Source organism: Agelaius phoeniceus, chromosome Z (assembly GCF_051311805.1).
Source record: "Agelaius phoeniceus isolate bAgePho1 chromosome Z, bAgePho1.hap1, whole genome shotgun sequence".
NCBI classification, from domain to species: Eukaryota; Metazoa; Chordata; class Aves; order Passeriformes; family Icteridae; genus Agelaius; species Agelaius phoeniceus.
The window spans coordinates 23654340-23671832 of record NC_135303.1 but is presented as its reverse complement, the minus strand read 5'-3'; the positions used below and the strand labels follow the sequence as shown (position 1 = coordinate 23671832).

General features: G+C 39.1%; 1 protein-coding gene across 4 annotated transcripts in view; it reads left to right on the top strand.

The window, feature by feature from the left end:
* Window positions 1–17493, top strand: part of KIAA0825 (KIAA0825 ortholog) — a 231294-nt gene that overhangs the window by 8477 nt on the left and 205324 nt on the right. The gene's annotated exons all lie outside the window — the stretch shown is intronic.

Below are 17493 nucleotides of genomic sequence, written 5' to 3'. Positions count from 1 at the left end.
CACGTGCCAGGGAATGGTGAGCAATACAACCTTCTTTGTGCTTATACTGTCATAAATTTATCCCTGGTGCACACTGTGAGAGAGGAAAAAATGGAAAAATCATTCTGGTCTGCCTTGATACTAAAAATCATGTATATCAAGCTATATTGATACTAAAAATCAAATGTATATCAAGCAAGGGTATTTGTTAAATACCCTTGCTTGATATACATTTGCAAAGCTATTTACTTTTGTTTACCTTATTTGGAACAAACTTAAAGTTTCTGAGTAATGCTTAACTCCAAAGATTAGCATAAGCGTGTTGTGCTATCACTTATTACCAGCTTACCTAGGAAAAATGCCATTTCAATAAATGCTACCCCACTTTTCTATCTTTGAATACTTTTTTCCTTATTCAGACTATATGCCATTAATTAGTTTTCTCATTGGGTATTTTGGTTTTTCTGGTGATGTCCTTCAAACTGCTTCATGGTGGTGTACCAGATAAGGGAGTCTTGGTTTGGGACCACTTGCTGTTGGCTGGGGCACAACAAGCATAGTTTATCTTACAGGTTAAAGAAATTGAATTAAATCTCTGGTTCACTATAGAACTATTATATAAAAATAGATTTGATGACAACTCATGCTTCTGAAGGATATTCTTCTAAAGTTATCACTTTATTATTATTTAGTTATTACAGATTTAGGCATTTAAAAAAAGATACAGAGTAAATCCTAAAACTTTGATTGCAATATAAATTTCCTCCTTGAATCTTACATGGCTTATTTTTTTTTAAGTTGTAAAATTCTTGGAATTTTTTTAAGTTGGAAAATTCTTGTAAATTTCCTTGTATTAATTCTTTGAAATTAATACAAGGAAAAATAAATTTGCTAAAAATGTTAGTGTGACCTTGGAAAAAGATTTTACACCTTTAGTTTGTGATGTCCTCCTGTCTTTCTACAAACTTGAAATGTAGTCTTCAAAAAACCAAAAATTGATTTTTAGTTTTCAGTGAAGTTTTGTTATGATGTAATAGGCAAATAATACATAATGTTTACACTGTAGTTCCACTTCTTGTCCAGTTGCGCAAGTCATTTAAGTCTTGTAATTATGTAAGAAATAGTACAGTGCATTGTATTCAATTACAAGATATTTATGAACACTTGCCCTCTTAATCATGAAACCAAAGGCTAAGTGGTTTTGGCACTAAAGAATCTAAAATAAATTTTATAGTAGATTTTTTAAGATAGGGACGAAGCCCTTTCTGCATCACAAATCAGCTCATTGTCTTTCCTTCTTGCACAGTAATTTATGACCTGGTCTGGCTCTGAATAATTATTTCTTTTTCCCAGTGTGAATGCATTTAGTAATTATTATTTCTCTCCCTTTTTGTGCTCTTGCCTCTATCATACCTTTAAATAATATTCTTAACGCAGCATCTTCCCAGAAGAGATGGCTGAATGTATTAGAACTATCTCTGTGTGTTCTTGAACCATGTGGAATTTCCATGGCATATGTAGTAACAGTATAAAGGTAAATGAAGTTCACCATGAATACAGTATGTTTCTTTCATGAGCTGGCAGCTGTGGGACTCTTTGTTGCTCTATGATAAGGAGCTTTAGGCTGGAGCTTAAAAGTATTGTTTACAATGTCTTTGATAAGAAGGAAGTTCCTTTAACTGTAACTATTCCTTTATTTTCCTTTCATTCTTTTCAACAGGAATGGAAAAATATTGAGGATAAATATTCTTTAAAATTGCCACTTGGTTATGTGTCCTTTTGCTTTTGTAGCAGCATAGTTGAGATGACTTGTTCTTCCTGCAAAGAAATAAAGATGTAAGATCTTATAATGTTATAAAGTTATCAAGTAGCAAAACTGAATTGAAATATGGAGAGGGTGTTCTGGGAAGATAAAGGCTACCACTGAGAAACTAGATGGAAAAATTATTTATGTATGGTTTGTGAATTAGTGAGAAGGCTCTGCCTTAAGATTTTTTTTATCTTCCCAAATAGTTACAGAACTGAAAAGCAGTTAGACACAATGTGTAGTTTGATAATCACTAACTAGATGTGGTGTAGACCTACTTTCATATCAGTCAGTATATTTGTAGTTTAATATAGTGTTCCACAGATGTCTTTCACATCTTCTATTTTTATTCTCTTCAGTAGTTTTTAACCCCAAATCATATATAATCTGTGGGATTTTTTAATGTACCTGGCAGCAGTCATGAGTTCTGCTGTGAATATAAACTGATAATTAACTAGAAGTTGAGTCATGGTCAGGGCTAAGCACTTCACATAAAGAGGCTTAAATCAATGTCCTTTTAATTAAAACAGACAATACCATTGGTCTGTGTTTTATAAGTTTTTTCCTCCTTTAAGTGATCTTTTGATCAGATAGTTTTTTAAGAATAAAATATACAGATCAATCTGATGCAGACCTGTAGTAGAATCAATATACTGCTGAGTATCAAGACTGTGCTTTAACTAGCTGTGCTAAAGGAAAACAGTAAGCTCTTGAAACTCTCACTCTTCTCTAGGAAGAAAAACAGAATTAGAAGGCAAGCAGGAAGATATCTGGTCATGAAGATGAGTGAGTCTTCATGAAGAGCCATTTACCAGACCAAGCTGTTGAAAGAGCACTATAAGGCTTCTGTATTAGTAGAAAGCATAATTCTCTTGCTGTGGAACTTTAAACACCATCTATGCATATGTCTCTGCATTTTGTTGTGATTTTAGAGATTCATCAAAGATGGGCTTTTATTGTTTTGGTATATACAGACTAGTTGTCAAAGAATATTTTAAAATGGTTTTGATTAGGCTTAAATTAAGTTCATGCATGGGACAATCATCTGAGGTATTTGAACAAATACTTCACATGAGTCTTCTGATGCGAAGCATCTTGGTTATTATGTTTTCTTTTTTTTACATCTAGTAGCATTTCAAAACCTGATTACTGCTTTCAGCTAAAAGATTCAGATAATTAGAGACTAGTGTGTCTATGTGGAGAAAATTTTTGTATTAAAATGTATTGTACTTTGATTATTCACATAAACTTATAACATAATGCTAATTATACAGTACTGTACCTCATCAGAGAAGTCAATTAGTTTTAAATTGATACAGGTGAAGCAGAGTATTATATTCTTGAGCTTACTTTGAGGACAAGGCAACAGAGTGGAAAATGGTTGGAGATGACCTTCTTCTGTGGAATTTGTTTTCCTTGAACATATTTCCCGTTGTCAAATGGTAACCTTTTTTGTATTGTTGCTAGTGTCTTTGAATATAAATTTGTCCTCCTTGAAATTCTGATTTATATTACATTGTTAGGAACAGCCATTTGGTCAATCTTTGAAATGTAAAATGATCTTGAAACATCCTATGAGATCTACTAAATTGAAATTATTTGTATAATCTTTTTCTTAACTCAGTTAGCTGATGACATGCGATTGTCATTCCTTGAGGTTTTTTTTTTCCTCAAAACTGCTGGATTTTTTTAAACACAATTACAGTTGTTGGTTTGTTAATCCTGTGAGTCAATCTGTGCTGAACAAGAAGCTTATCTGAAACCCTCGGCAGCTTCAGTGAAAATTAAAAAGCATGCTTTACTACAGAGATTGTCAAGAGTGAAAATAATATTTGTCCAGTCGGACAGCTTGCTTTTGTAGTGACTAAATGAAAGTTGAGATTCTGTCTCTTCCTTGAAAGCTTCTGTGTCAAGAAGGTAATTTGGACTGTTTGTGGTTTGACAGGGATTATTAAAATCAGATGAAGTGAAGGGAAGAAAGTGTGAGAAAGCAAAATTGACAGTGACACACTATTATTTGCAGCTTGGATCATGATGACTACATTGATATGATAGATTCTAAATGTTAGTTTCACTGTGGAGATATATTAACCAGCAAATACAGTAAAATGCAGTTAAAGATTATTTTTCTGTCTTAAGAGACTACCATCCAACATTTATTTTCACTGGGAAGTTTGGGAGGGGAAGTGTAGCAGAAAATGAAAGATTAGAGGGGGAAACAGAAGATAAAAGGGAGTGATTCAGAAAGAACTTAATTTTTTCCTCTGTGATTTGATTTATCTTTTTTTTTTTTTTTTTTGGAGTTTATACAGCTTGCTGTATAACTCAGAGAGAATAAAACTGAGAATTAAGAATTGGTGGAATGGGCCATGGGCCATGAAATTTCTTTTTGCATTGACTTGAATTTGGTAGGAATTTTTTTGCATTAATAGTTTTGCTTAAAGTGAGCTCAAGTCTTAGATTGCTATTTCACATCAATTTTTCATCACTTGCATCTTGTATGCTATTTTTAAATAGTGATATTTTCTGCCACTTTGAGATAAATAATTTAGAAACTTAAATTATTGCAATATTCATATAGTTGAATTTTTAATTTCTAAAGATACATTAACTACCAACTGTATGCATCTTTTGGTGTCTAGTGGATATACAATGTATTATTTAATCTTAATCCTTTCTTAATCTCTTAGTTGTATAGGTAAACTTTCATTTTTTGAATAGACTAGTTAGTGCAAAAGTAAGACATCTGATTAATTAAGTTTGAAGAGTGCTGTCATTTCTATTTGGTTTCCTTTTCTACTTTCTGGTATGGGAACTTTGTGAAAAATTGCATTTTGGGAGTTTTTAGCTGTAAAGTCTTACAGTGTTATAGGAAAACAGGGAATTCAAAAGAAAATAGGTGACACATGAAAGCCTTTGCTCTTATTTAACATAGCCATACCTTCGTATCTTTCAAACAATGTCATGCAACATTTGAACAGTTAAGCCATGCTAGCATGTCATCTTCACCTATCTTACAGTAGAGAGCAGTATATTAGCATCCAGAGTGATTCATCTAGCAGAACAGATGGGATAAGGGAGCAGAATGACTGACTGAAGGAAAAGAAGTTGCACAGAGTTGTTGCAAACTTGCAAAATAAGGACTGTCATGAGAAGAGATGGTGAAAACACAGTTGGGACACTGCTAAAGAAGATGCTCAGGTAACTCAGAACCTAATGTAAAAGGAAAGTTCCAGACACTGATGTGGGCCGGATGGGGAAATGTGAAACACAGATAGCCACATTAAAATTTAGAAAAATGTATGTAAAATACAGGGAAGTAAATGTCATCTATAGATTTATGTTTACTCCTGTATCCATGTCATCACAGAGTAACCCATCTATATGATATAGGAAAGCCAGTTGATGTAATCTTTTTGAACTTCAGTAAGGCTTTTGATACTGCCTCTCAGAGTGTCCTTTTGGACAAAATGTTTGGCTTGTAGCTGAATAACCATATTATGCAATGGATGAGCAATTGGCTCATGAGTTGGGCACAAAGGGTTATGGTGAATGGGGTAACATCAGGCTAGTGTTCAGTCAAAAGTGGGCTTCCATGGGGCCCCATCCTCAGTTCTCTTCAACATATTCATTAACACTTGGATGCAGAACTTGAAAGTAAGTCTAGAGATTATGCTACATTGGGAAGCGCTGTTGTCTCCCTTGAGGGCAGAGAGGCCAGGCAGAGAGACCTCAACAGGTTAGAGAGATGGTCAGTCACCAATTGTGTGAAGTTTAATAAGGTCAGGTGCTGGATTCTGCACCTGTGATGGGGCAACCCTGGATATGTGCATAGACTAGGGAGTGAGAGGCTGGAGAGCAGTGCTGTGGGAAGAGACTGGGGTCCTGGATAATAGGAAGCTGAAAATGGGTCAGTAATGTGCCTTAACAGGCAGAGGGACAAACCAGGCCCAGCATCACCAGATGGTCAAGAGAGGTGATTATCCTGCTCTGCTCTGCACTTGATTGGGCCTCACCCTGAATAATGTGTGCTCTTTTCGGCACCACAATATAAGAAAGACATTAACCTATTCAAGAGTATCCAAAGGAGGGTTATGAAGATGGTAAAGGGTTTGGAAGGAAAGTCTTATGAGGAGCAGCTGAGGTCACTTGATTTATTCACCCTGCAGAAGAGGAGATTGAGGGGACCCCTCACTGCAATTTTAAACATGAGGAGAAGCAGAGGACCAGGTGCTGATCTCTGTGGTGACCACTGACAAGACTCAAGGAAATGAATCTTGCATGAAGCTCAATTAGGAAATGTTTAGTTTACACATCAGGAAAAGGTTTTTCAGTCAAAGGATGGTTGAGCACTAGAACAGGCTGCTTGGAGAAGTGATTACTGCACCAAGTCTGTCTGAGCTCATGAAGTGTTCCAAGAGTGCTCTCAGGCACATTGTGTGACTCTTGGAGTGTCTTTTTCTGAGGGCCAGGAGTTGGACTGATGAATCTGGTGGGTCTTTTGCAACTCAAGAGATTCTAGAATTCAGTGGTATTCTTTAGATGCTTTGTGTACACAATTAGTTCCAAGTGCAGAAATAAAAAAAAAATCACAAATTACAGTATTCTAAAATAGAAGAACATTTAAAATTCAGTTCACACTTAAACTTAGTTAAACTTACTCTAGGTTAGTTGGGGTTGTGGGAGAGCTGTATTTCCTGAATACACAGGTTTTACCATATATTTAGCCCAATTCCCATAATTTTGAGAATATCCCTGTTCTGTTGAAATCCATCTCTGTTTCCTTGTTGTCTAGTATTCATCAAAGGGGAAATTAATTGAATCAAACTACATTTCCTACTATTTGCCATCTGTGGAATTAATCTGAAGAGTAAGAAGAGGAAAATAATAAACTCAAAACCTAGCATTTCACTGTTTGCAGTGTTTTAAGTACAAAAAGTAAGATAATTGTTTAGAGTTTCAGAATATGGCAGATCAGAGGGAATACACCTGGCAACAGTGAGTGTTGATTATCTTGTATAGGTCCAGAATTAATTTCAGATTGCTTGTTTGTGTTATCATGCAATGGTTGTAGTGAGTTTTATTCTTAATGTAAACAACAGAAATGCATTTCACAATTTATACAGTATAGTATTTTTACTGCAGGTGTAGTGCACATGTTAACATTTTGGCATAAGTTAGTCTGTGAAGATGTAATTTAACATTTCAGTTCTTAGTGAGATGTGTAATTCAACTCATATCCCTTTCCTTGTATAATTCATTTTTAGAGCAGAGCTTTCAGTCGTGGCAAAGGCATGTCTTTATAATTTTTTTAAAGAAACAATGTAGCACCAGTATTTGTGATTAGCAGAAGTTTTTTTTCCATTCCCCCATCAAAGTCTAATTTATATAAATGTAAGGGAAAGGGATTGGAATCTTTCCCTAAGGACATCTCCTAAGAAATGAGAGATGCCAAAGGGTTTTGGTGGGCCTCTGTGGAGGCCATGGTCACCCGAAATTAATCCACAGGGTGATTAAACAGTTCTTGTTAATTTCTAAGGGATAATCTCCTCTTTACATTTCTGTCAATGTTTTGTGTAAGGTGATGACTTGTTTTGGTAGTATGTAATGGCTTTTGTTCCCAGAACCACTGCAGCTAGAAAATAATGCTGAATTTTGGTAAAGTAGCACATTAACCTTCTGCCTGTTGTTGAAAGCTTGTTGGAACAGTAAAATAATGTATTAAAAAAAAAAGGCAGGGATGTTGTACTAAATAAGCATTTTCAGTAGTTTTAAAACATCTTAACAGGATATCAAAGTGAAATAAATTTCTTCATTTCAGAAGGCACATAAATGAAATTAACTTGAAGTTAAATGGAAAAGTACATGAGAAGCAACAGGATTTTGTATTCTTCTCTACTAAATGTTTTCTCTAGTAATTGTTAGTGTTCTATAATTATTTTTATACCACCAAGGATCTTTATGTTATTTTTATCTATGACTCTCTTAATCTGTCAGAAAGTTTTTGTGAAAATACTGAGTAATTTTTGAACAGAGATTTTTTTAGATGCTGAGTAGCTCTTAAAACTAATATCCAAAGAAATCTGTTATCTGTTACTAAATTATGTTCAGCTGCAGTAGCATGAATAACATCAGATTCACTAGCTATGTCTTTTTAACAAGTTAAACAAGAAAGAATTATTTTCTGACAGCTATTCTGGTGTCTGTTATAATGATGCAAGCATGAGGACTTGCATGATAAGAAAGGGAATAGCAGCCTGAAACTATGTGTGATGTGGTATTGAGAAATACAGTGACTTCAGGCAAGGGTATAAGCACATCAGTTGAGGTGAGGCGCAGCAGTTATCTCAGCAGGTTGTGTGAGCAGGGCGTGTGGGAGGGCACAGGCACTCCCCAGCTCCTCAGGTGAGCTCTGCTGGTGGTTTTTGCCCACCCAAGTAGAATAGGCCCAACAATGGATTCCATATGGTTGAAAGCTGTTGCTGGAAGGAGCATGGTGGCCTCAGAAGCATACAGCTGTCCAGATCTCCATCTGCAGGGAGTGTTAAAGCCCGGCATTAGTACCAGAGGGCAGCAGGGACCCAACATCTGCATGTGCTATGACCAGGTGAATGATCCTTTATTGGATAGGTAGGGGGAAGCTTTGTCACCAGGGATGATGAAGGTCCTTAATGACTGAGGTCCTTAATGCCTTCTTTGCATCAGTGTTTAACATAAAGATCCCTTATCCTCAGGACAACCAGTCCCCTGCACTGATATACAGGGACAGGGAGCAGAACAGACCCCCTGCAGTGCAGGAGGAAGTAGTGACGTGCTGTGATACTGAGACATTCACAAGTCTGTGGGGATGGATGGGATTCACCAAAGGGTGCTGAGATCTGATAGGAGAGCTTGCCAAGCCATTTTTCATCATTTATCATGAGTTCTGGTTAACTGGGGAGGTCCCAGACAACTGGAGGTTGGCCAACATGACTACAGAACGAGTTGGAAAGAGGATTCAGGGAACTACAGGCCTGTGAACCCGACCTCAATGCCAGAGAGGGTTATGGAACAGATTTTATTGTGTGCAGTCACATCCCACAACAGGACTACCAAGGGATCAGGTCCAGCCAGCATGGGTTTAGAAATGGCAAGTCCTGCTTGACCAGCTTCATCTCCTTTAATGACCAGGTGACCTGGCTAGTAGATAAGGAAAAGGCTGTGGATACTGTGTACCTGAACTTCAGTGAAGCCTTTGATACTGTCTCCTGCAGCATTCTGTTGAAGAAGCTGGCAGCCCATGGCTTGGGCAAGTGCACACTTCAGTGGGTTAAGAACTGGAAGGTTGGTAGGCTGGGCCCGGAGTGTGTATTGTATTATGTTTAATTCCAAGCATTCCATGGGGTTGGTGGTTGGAGACAAGGATAACACAGACACCTCAAAAGCCCATGTGACAAACAGTGTATTTTATTGTTGAGAGCCCTCTTAGGCTCTAGGGCCTCAAGGAGATCAGGAATTCAAAACTCCTGGATCTAGACAGCTCATTGGTCTGATCATCACACAGGCCAGCTCCTGATGAGTGAGATGTCTGCAGCCCAGGATGGAATATAATTGGTGAAGCTCCCTGTCTCTCAACCCAGGGCCCAATTTATGAAACTTGGCTGGAATTCTTATTTATCAGTACAAGCCATGTTTGTACAGTAACAAGTGTGGGGGTGAATGGTGCTGCAGTTGGTGGTCAGTCACTACTGGGAATCCCCAAGGCTCAGTATGGGTTCCAGCCCTGCTTAATGTCTTTATTGCTGGTGTGGATGAGGGGATTGAGTGTACCCTCAGTAAGTTGCAGACAGCACTAAGCTGGGCAGGAGTGTTGATCTGCTGGAGCATGGGCAGCCTCTGCAGAGTGATCTGGACAGGCCAGGCCAAGGGGCCGAGGCCGGCGCTGTGAGGTTCAATAAGGCCAGTGCTGGTTCCTGCACTTGGATCACATCAACCCCATGCAGTGCTACAGGCTGGGGGAGGAGTGGCTGGAAAGTGGCCCAGGAGGAAAGGACCTGGGGATGCTGATTGACAGCTGGCTGAACATGAGCCAGAGTGTGCCCAGGTGGCCAAGAAGGCCAATGGCATCCTGGTCTTTATCAGAAATTGCGCGGCCAGCCGGACCAGGGCACTGATTGTCCACCTGTGCAGTGGTGATTCCCCAGCTCAAGTTCAGTTCTGGGCCCTCCACTTCAAGAAGGGCATGGAGGTGTGGGAATGTGTGTCCAAGAAGGGCAACAGAGCTGGTGAAAGGTGTAGAGAGCAGGGCCATATGAGGGGCAGCTGAGGGAGCTGGGGTTGTTTAGCCTGGAGAAAAGGAGGCTCAGGGAGACCTTTTCACTCTCTACAACTGCCTGAAAGGAGGCTGTAGCGAGATGGGGTTGGTCTCTTCTTGCAGTCAGTTAGTGACAGGATGAGAGCAAATGGCCTCAAGTTATGTTAGGGAAGGTTAATTTTGGACATCAGAAAGAATTTCTTTACTAAAAGGGTTTTTAAATACTCGAATGAGAGCAAATACCTTCAAGATGTGTCAGGGGGGTTTTAGTTTGGACATCAAGGAGGTATTTTTTTTCTGAAAGGGTTGTTAAGCATTGGAATGAGCTGCTCAGGAAAGTGGTAGAGTAACCATCCCTGGAAGTGTTCAAGAAAGAACTGAATGCAGGGCTTGGTGGCTTAGTTGCCGTGGTAGTGTTCAGTCAAAGGTTGGACTTGCTGGTCATGGAGCTCTTTCCCAACCTTAATGTTTTCTGATTCTATGATAAGTAAGGTAAGTTTTAGTAACGTTTGTCAAGAGCTGTCTTTTCTACATCTGTGTTCTTCAGAGTATTCAGTTTTAGAATATGTCTTATTACAGTGCTTTCCAAAACTGAAATAGGCACATAGGTTGAAAAGCTATTGACTGCAAACTGCTCTGTGATCTAGGAAACAAAGATAAGTTACATATGGAATCGTGTTGTCTTCCCTTGTTGAGCAATTATTCCAGTTATGCTTGATTGAGTATAAGAGTATATGATCATCTATGAAAAATCTTGAGATAAAGTCATTCAGCAGCTATTGCAGGGTGGAAATAAAAGCTATTTGTTCTCGTCATCTGAAATTATCCAACAGGAATGTGAACATCAAACAGATACGTTTATAGAAGAATTTCTAAAAACTTAATCAGTGCTGAGAAATTTATTTCTTTGTATCTTTAATTTACCTGGTTTAAGAAAGTGTAACTGTGTAAGTTTAAGAAAGTGTGTGCTTGTAAACTATTAGTAAGTTTAGTCTATGTAATCATCTTTCTAAAAGCTATGCATTCATTTTTTAAAGTTGTAATTCATGTAATTAGTCTAATTTTTCTTCATTCTTACTTCTTCCCTAATAAATGCTCTAATAAACCTATAAACCCATATTATGCCTGAATGAATTTTTGGTATTTGGAAGTCTGGCACAGGAACATCCAGCTTAATTTCTCATGATGAGCTAGTTATAAAAATTACTGTCTCTTATACCATAGCAATCACAGTCTGGCATTAGCAATCATAGCATGACATTTTTATAGAAGTACACCGTATCTTATGTTGAAGAAAAATTCCTTTATCTGAAGAATATCTCTCAGTGCCTGACTTCTATCTTTTGTGAAAAAAGTGGAAATTGAAAAAATTGATAGAGAACAAAATTGGAATATTTTAACTAATTTGACGTGCCAAGTATTAGATACATCAACACTGGATTCAATACATTTGAAGGTGACAAAGTATAGCCTTTATACTATGATTTAAATGTAGGTTTTAAAAATTTTGTTAATTAAAAGGGGGAAAAATGAAAGCAACATGAACAAATAAGGAGGATGGTTTTGACTAGGAAAAGGTTAATTTTTTGCGGTAGCTGTGAAGTAGCACAGCCAAGGCCCCAAGGTTATGGTATACCACCTCAGGTCAATGCCAGGAGTGGGGAAGCAGACTCTCTATTTTCCAGGGAAAAGGTGTTCCTTCTGGTTGGGAAAACATGGCTGAAGTTGGATTAGGCTCAGCAGTGAACATTTTGCGTGTAAATCACCCTCACTTCTGTACACTTTTAAAATTCGTATTATTGCTCTTACTATTTGTTTTCTTATCTCATTGTTCTTCCCATTTAATTGTTCTCTCAACTCATGATGCTTGCTTTCTATTCTCATAGTTCTCAACTCCATCACACTGCTATGGGGTGGGGGGAAGGAAAAAATGGGGGAAGCAACTGTGAGCAGTAGTGTGGTTTTGGAGAATCTCAGTGGGGGCTTTGACTTGGGGAGTATACCATTCCTAAGCCATGTCAAGCTTTCTTCCCATCTTCTTCCCTTTCTCACATTCTCCCTTTCCCATCTTGCATACTTGTTAATTACAAATATCTAAGTTAAGGAGTAAACAATGATTTTTACTAACAAACTCTCGAGGTAAAAGTAAAAAAATATTTTTCTGGTTTGGTAATAAAAAACTTTCTATTAATTAGTAATACTAAAAAATAGAACAAATCTAAGGATCTTTTATATTACTTTTAAGATCTTACTTGTATGCCAAGAATGAGTATATCAATTCACAGTTTTTAGAATTGTAATATGATTATTCATTTAAACATTGTAAAAAATTAGGAACAATCTTTGTCACAGGATGCCGTTTTAATTTTTAGATGTTCTCTAACTTAGTACAGGAATTTCTATAAGAAAGAACACATAGGCCTTCACTTCTTTTTGCTTGTGTTATTTGTCATGTATCTTTCAATCTCAATGATGATTGGGCAGAAATCTTTGAGTCAACACTTCTTACCAAGCAGGCCAGGTTTGTTTTTTGGTTTTCAGCTGAAGGAAGTAGAATTCCTGTGGGTAAGACTTTTGGAGGGCAGTAATGAAAGGCAATATCACCAGCTTATGAAATGGAAGGGCATAATGGGAGTTATGCCCTCCTGTTTCTCATGCTTTATCTATTAATATTTAGGCCACTGTGCAGCTGGCATTGCCTCAGTTCCTCTCAGTTATCTAAAACAATGATGCTGTTCTCAAGCCATGAGTTTCATGTCTCTTGTGGTTTTGGCATTTTACTTACTATTTCCAAGAAGAATCCACGCATATCATCATATAATATTCATTACTTTTTTCTTAATTTAATTTTTTCTGTCTTCTTCTCCATCATGTTTCTGCATGATTTCTTGTGCTACATAAAGCAGCAATGTCCAGGTAGATGGTTTGAGAAGTTCTTCAGAAACAAAGACAGGGAAGGTGGATGTGGTTCTGAGATTCATTGGAGAAGTGACTTTCTGACTGTATATAGTGTGCCACTCACTTGGCTTCTTATTCTGAGTGAGGCTTCCAAAGTGCCTAACAAAGCCAAATCTCTGTGTTTAATAATAATCTGAGTCCTGAAATCCTTCCTGGGACTCTGCTCTTGCAGGATTCTTGTTGTTTCTGTCAGCAGACATTCTGAGTGGGAAGCTACAGGGGGTGGCTTCTGTGAGAAGCTGCTAGAAGCTTCCTTAGTGTCTGTCAAAGCCAATCTCTGGTGGCTCTGAAGATGAATGTGCCACTGGCCAAGGCTGGGCCAATTAGATATGGTGGCAATGCCTCAGTGGTAACATACTTAAGAAGAAAAAAACCCAAGAAGTTGTTATTGCAACTAGAGTGCAGTGAGAACATGTGAGAGGAACAACTCTGTGGACACCAAGGTGAGTGGAGAAGGAGGGGGAGAAGTGCTCCAGGCATTGAAGCTGAGATTCTTCTGCAATGTGTAGTGAAGAGCATGGTAAAGCAGCTGTGCCTCTGCAGCCCATGGAAGGATGCAGAGATCCACCTGCAGCTCATGGAGGAGCCCCATACTGGAGTGGGTGGATGTCTGAGAGGAAGCTGTGACCCTGTGGGAGACACATGGAGAGAAGGCCTTGCTCCCAGGCTGGAGCAGCCTATCCTTGAAGGACTGTACCCTGTGGAAGACTGACCCGTGCTGCAGCAGTCTGGGGAGGATGGCTGGCTGTGGCATGGACTCATGTTGCAGCAGTTCACAGAGAGCTGTTGTTTATGAGATGGACTCACATCACAGAAGTTCATGGGGAACTGTCTCCTGTGTGAGGGACCTCACTGTGCAGCAGGAGAACAACTCCTCTCCCTGAGCAGTGGAAGAAATAATGCCTAATAAACTGATCACAACCTCCACTCCGTGTCTCCTTGCACCACTGGGATAGGTAGAGCTGGGAAAGAGGGAGGGATGAGGGTTTATTTTACTTCTCATTATCCTGCTCTGATTTTGTTAATAATAAACTTAATTCTTAAGGCTCTTAATTAGAGCCTTTTTTGCCTGTGATGGTATTTGAAGAGCAAGCTCTCCCAATCTTTATCCCAACCCATAAACCCTTCATTAGATTTTCTCTTTGCTGTCCAGCTGCCAAAGGGAGGGAGTGAGTGGCTTTGGCCATGGGTTGGTCGATGATTTTTAAGGTCTCTTCCAGCCTAGTCATTTTGTGAATTCTGTGGTAGGTGTGTGGCATCCAGCCATCATCAACCCATGACAAGTATAAATGGTCCCAAAGTGTCCTAGAGTCTCCTTCTATTTGCCTTTTCTGATTTTGCCTGTCAGAGGTATTTTTTACTTAAAAAATTTCATATGTGATTCATCTGCCAAACACTAAGCGTGTTGTGTGAATTCAGATGTCCCAGGACAATCCATTTATTTCCTGCATTGGGACAATAAGGAGCCTTTTAGATATATGTCCTTATTTTTGATAAGATGTTTTCCAAATTGTTATGTAGATGACTGCAGACCCTAACTAGTAGGTGCCTTTACCATGAGTGACATTGTGCTCCTTTCTGACTGTTGCTTTCATCCAGTTCTCTTTTGTAAAAAATTATTTGGAGACTGGCCTTCTTTCCCTCCTTTCCAAGACCTCAAGATAGCACAAATCAGAGTAAGGATTGTCTGCATAGATGGTACTGACTGTTATCACTGAAAGCTGAAATCAAGACACAGCTGTGTGTCGTACTGTGATTTCTCCAGGAGCACTGATACTAGTCATTCATCTTCATGGATTTTGTGAACTTCATCTTGCTTCTGACATCGAAGGGTCAGTGGTGATCACTTGCCATGTTGTCCAGCATCACAGTATGATTGCATCTTTAATTAGGAATACCTAGTGTTTTAAGACTTTGTCTCTTGTATTAGATTACAAAATCTGGCTAAATTCAGCAGAGTCTGTTGCAGGGATTTTCTTTTCCATTTATGCAACTATTTTCTTGAAACCTTTAACAACTTAGTTTTGAGTTTTTTACCCCTTTGTAAAACTTGTTTGCATTGGGAAGAGGGTGTGCCTGAGGCAGTTTGGAGAAGAAATCCAGGCAATAGTAGTGTAAGCCTCATTTTCTTTGGAAAATTGACTGAAAAGCAGGAATATAAAAGAAGTCAAGTACAAGAATGGAAGTTAAGAAGGCAATTAAATAATTAAATAGAGTTTGGTATAAAAAACAGCAGGAAACTTTTTAAATTTAACTTCATTTCACAATTTTGCTGTGAAGAAGAGGCTGTCAACACTGAGGAGAAAGGTGTTATTGTAGGTGGTATGTCACTTATGCCATGATGAAAAGCTTTGTTTCTGAAAGGAAGTGATACAGATGCCTTTAAGATTATTTAGTCAATTTTGCAATCCTCTTACAGTTTCTATGTAATCAAATATTCACAACCAAAAGACTTTGTCTTTTCTGGGCTTCATCATGAATTTGCTGGTGCACTTTGAGTGAGAGCAGTGAAGGTTTCTTATGAGTTCAGTCCTTAAGACAAGTCCAATTTGATCTGTTGCATGCTTTGAAGGTTTGGGTGAGAGGCTGACTAGGAAGCTACTCCTGGATGTGGCGTAGGGGGTAAGCAAGCAAGCAAGCAAGCAATTCAAACAAGAGCTTGCCTTGCAAGCTTGAAAATACCTGACACATTTTAGGTTGTGTCTACTCCAGTGTGTATATACACCTTATGTCCTGGTTACAGACAGGACAGGGGTAATTTTTGCAGCAGCCAAGCGGTTATTATCTACCACCTCGCATCATTGCCATGGGCAGGGAAAGGGCATCTCTTCCAGTTGAGGGTAGCGTGGAGGTGATTCATGTTTGGCAGATTGCTATGTGATGAACTTTTTTGTGTGAGAATCATTTCTTGTACACCCCGTTATTAATATTGCTGCTGTTACTGTTAGTTTCTTACTTCATTGCTGTTTCCAGTATATTGTTCTTACCTCAACCCATAATCTTCACTTTACCTCAACCCTTAATCTTTTGTGTTTCCAGTACTCCTCCCCATCTCATGGCAGGGGGAGGGGTGAGTGAGCGAATGATGCTTGGTTTGAAGTGGTTCAGTGGAGCACTAAATTAGGAAACACCATTCGTAAACCACAACAGCCTTATTTGGTGACCAGCACAGAGTCAAAGGGTTCAGATAACAGTACATCTGACTAGAGTGGGTTTGAAATAAATTTGGTCTAAGCATTTGTTTTTTTAGGTACAGAACCACTGCTCATGCTGTGATCTGTTCGTGTGGGTATGGTATACCTAACCTTGTATATCTTTCAGTGGACAGTGTGTGTCCACCACAGTGCTCTTTTTTCAGAGCAGAGAAGGAGATCAGGATGGCTTTGTTGCAGTAGTGTGTGATATCAGTTACATGGCAACATCAAGGGCAAGGAAGTCATTTGGAATGTGTGCTCAGTATTCTGCTCCTACCCTGGCCTTGGGTGCAACCTCTGGGAATTCTTTAGTTACACCCAACCTGTGAGGGGAACAGAGAAAGATGATTTTCCCCACCTTTTTACCCCCTTTTACTCCTTCATACCTGTTACAACAGCTTTTGAGAATTTTGATTCCCTTTGGATGTTAAGGAAAGCATATTCATGCTGCTATGCCTGCCAGGTCTCTTCAGCATGGTTTTCACCATGTTTAGTCAAGAAAGAGATTTTTAAGAAGGCCATCTACACCAAGGGTGTTTAGTCATAAGTGGTATGGAATTTGGGAGAAGATGGATCAGCATTTGGAGGTCTGTTCTGTTCCAATGGCTTTAAAGTTCACTTCATAACAACTGCAGGACCCTGATGAAGAAGCAGAATATTTGAAAGAAAAATGCTATGGCAGTCCCAGAGAGGCAAGCAGTTATGCACTATGCTGGGCTTTGGCTCCTATTTATTGACTACTGCTTGATAGTAGACACCTCAGGGGTAAGAGGAGGAAATCAGACCAACAGCCACTGTGGCCACTCAAGCTGCAGCTGAACTGCAGGAACAACCCATGCCAGTAGAACAGGAGGAAAAGGCAGGTCCAGAGATAATTACTGATCCCTGTCCCTGGGTGAGCTGCAGGATGTGCAAGAAGATTTGAGCTGTCAGTCTGACTTGGCTGCTCCAATCCTGCCATATCATGGCTCATGATATGAAACTAGATGGTAATGATGCTGAGGAGCTGGGATCCCTGTCCCAGGATCTGTCATTGACAAGAGCACTGGGAAGAGGACAGAAGCTCTCAGCCTTTGGAGGTGACTCCAGTCAAGCGTGAGGGAAAGGTTCTCTCTCAGGGATGATTTAGTAGTGCACCCAGGCAGGTGGGACACCATGGAGAAAGCTCTCCAGTATCTGGGAGAATGAGTGTTCTGGAGGGAGTCTCTAGGGATTCAAATAAGGTGCAGTCCCCTGTAGATCTGGATGAGGTCCAGAGTGCA